This window comes from Penaeus monodon, chromosome 16 (genome assembly GCF_015228065.2).
Source record: "Penaeus monodon isolate SGIC_2016 chromosome 16, NSTDA_Pmon_1, whole genome shotgun sequence".
NCBI classification, from domain to species: domain Eukaryota; kingdom Metazoa; phylum Arthropoda; class Malacostraca; order Decapoda; family Penaeidae; genus Penaeus; species Penaeus monodon.
The window spans coordinates 43583072-43585571 of NC_051401.1; the positions used below are offsets into that span (position 1 = coordinate 43583072).

General features: G+C 43.4%; 1 long non-coding RNA gene across 1 annotated transcript in view; it reads right to left on the reverse strand.

Annotated features, from left to right (window-relative positions):
• The window catches only part of LOC119582826, a 52205-nt gene that overhangs the window by 514 nt on the left and 49191 nt on the right, over nucleotides 1-2500 (reverse strand). The gene's annotated exons all lie outside the window — the stretch shown is intronic.

The window sequence follows — 2500 nt, forward strand, 5'->3', positions numbered from 1 at the left end:
TTATGTACGTGTGAATGTGTGTATGTGTAAATGTATGTGTATATGTGTATAAATGTTCGAATGTGTGAATGAGAGAGAGAGAGAGAGAGAGAGAGAGAGAGAGAGAGAGAGAGAGAGAGAGAGAGAGAGAGAGAGAGAGAGAGAGAGAGGGAGAGAGAGAGGGGGGGGGAGAGGGAGAGGGAGTGTGTGTATGTGTGTGTGTGTGTGTGTGTGTGTGTGTGTGTGTGTGTGTGTGTGTGTGTGTGTGTGTGTGTGTGTGTGTGTGTGTGTGTGTATGTGTGTGTATGTGTGTGTATGTGTGTGTGTGTGTGGCGTGTGCGTGGCGTGTGTGCGTGTGCGCGTGTCCGTACGTGAGTGCGTGTGTGCTTGCGTGCGTGTGCGTATGAGTATTTGAATTAAGATTAAATAAAAATCGGTTTAAAATCTTCGTAGCATATATGTGCAAACACACATAGAAATGAATAAAGATACAAACTGAAAAGAGAAGAGAAGATATAGGGAACGGGGAGAGAAAAGAGAAGGATTGTGGAAAGGGGAGAGAACAAGGGGATAGAAATGAAAGAATGATAATGGAAGATAGGACAGGGAGGGAAAGAAAAGAGAGAGGAGAGAGAGAGAGAGAGAGAGGAGAGAGAGAGAGAGAGAGAGAGAGAGAGAGAAAGAGGGATGGGGGGGGGAGAGAGGGATGGAGGGGAGAGGGAGAGAGGGATGGAGGGGAGAGGGAGAGGCAGGGAGGGAGAGGCAGGGAGGGAGAGAGGGATGGAGGGGAGAGAGAGAGAGAGAGAGAGAGAGAGAGAGAGAGAGAGAGAGAGAGAGTGAGAGAGTGAGAGAGAGACAGAGAGACAGAGAGAGAGTGTGTAAAAGGCTATGATCCTTAGTACAATGGTGAATAGAGGGTAGTTATAGTTGTTAAACGGCGTGACTCTTTATTACTAAGAGTTGACACAGTATGGGACCACACGAGACCATGTCTATATATGGATAAGGCGGGTCACGTGTCAGGTCAGCCAGCCCGGAGGGGGAGGGCTAGGCCGACCTTACCACGCTGGACGCTGGAGGCGAACTCCTCCCGACTTAGGTCCTCCACGGTAGTGACCGTGGTAGTGACCGTTCCAGCTATAGAAGCGATAGAAGCAGCTGGAGAAAGCATGGGGGGAGCGAGGTGAGGTCACCGGTCCCGTCTGCTACATTGCACAGAGCGAGAGAGAGAGAGAGAGAGAGAGAGAGAGAGAGAGAGAGAGAGAGAGAGAGAGAGAGAGAGAGAGAGAGAGAGAGAGAGAGAGAGAGAGAGAGAGAGAGAGAGAGAGAAGAAAAAAGGAGAGAAAGGGAGCAAGAGAAAACAAGACAAAAAATGAAAGACAGAGAGACAAGAAAAAGAAAAAGGGGAAAGAGGGAGCATGAGAAAACAAGACAAAAAGTGAAAGATAGAGAGAAAGGAAACAGAGGAAAGGTAAAGGGAATAGATCCATACAAAAATGTACAGAGTAAGAGTTTAACTTCCGACAGATATGATGTAAATAAGGAAAAAAAAAAGAGTACGGACGTATGCCGTTATGTTATGAAATCCTATTTCATTTCCCATCGCAGGTAAATGCATCTCCTTTACGTATCCATTCATTCATTTTCCATTTCTCTCTTCCCATTCACTTCACGAGTAAAAGAAACAAGAAGATAAAAGGTATGTACACGTTGTCTGTTCGATTCATTTCCAATTATTAATCTATAAAATTTTATTTTTTTATTTTGATTCATTAGTTTCTTCTATCTTACTAACTTCGAATATCTTGATCAAAAATGTAATATGCTGCCAGAAAATTGATTATTCCAAATTTTCAACATTGCCATTAAATTTATTTTCATCTACAAAAAGTGCAAAATGATGAGAACCAAAAGAGATATATAAAAGAAAGAAAATACAAGTCAAGATGAAGAATAACCCCCTAAAAAATATAAAAATAAACACACATACACACATACATATATACACACAAAGATTTTTTTTTTAATGTTACTTCCCCCCCATACAAGAATCTCCCTCTACCCCCCCCCCCTAGAAAAAGAAATCCTCAACCCCCACCCCCACCCCCCACCCATCTCCAAACCCCTTGACTTCTGGCGAAATCCATTAAGGTGACGATGCGCCGCCCGTCCTTCCTCCCTCCGTTGGGCTAAGCTGCTTCTCTTCGCTTCTCTTCTCTTTTTCTTTCTCTTTCTCATGTGGTCTTTAGAGCACCCTCTTGACTGGCCCTCTTTCACGAAACATCTTCAAGAGGATGGCGATGCAACCCTCTTCTTGGCAAGTGCGCGCGGGTGAGAGTGAGAGGAAAGGGTCTGCGTTTAATATTGTTTTATCTCTATTTGACTTTATCCGCACACTTTTTTCATAGTTTTTAAAATATTTTTTTCTACCTTTTTCTCTCTCGTTAAGTTCCGTTTTAATACGAAATTTGTATTCATTTTTTTTTTCTGTGAACGTTGGTCTCTCATTTTTCCCTCTTCT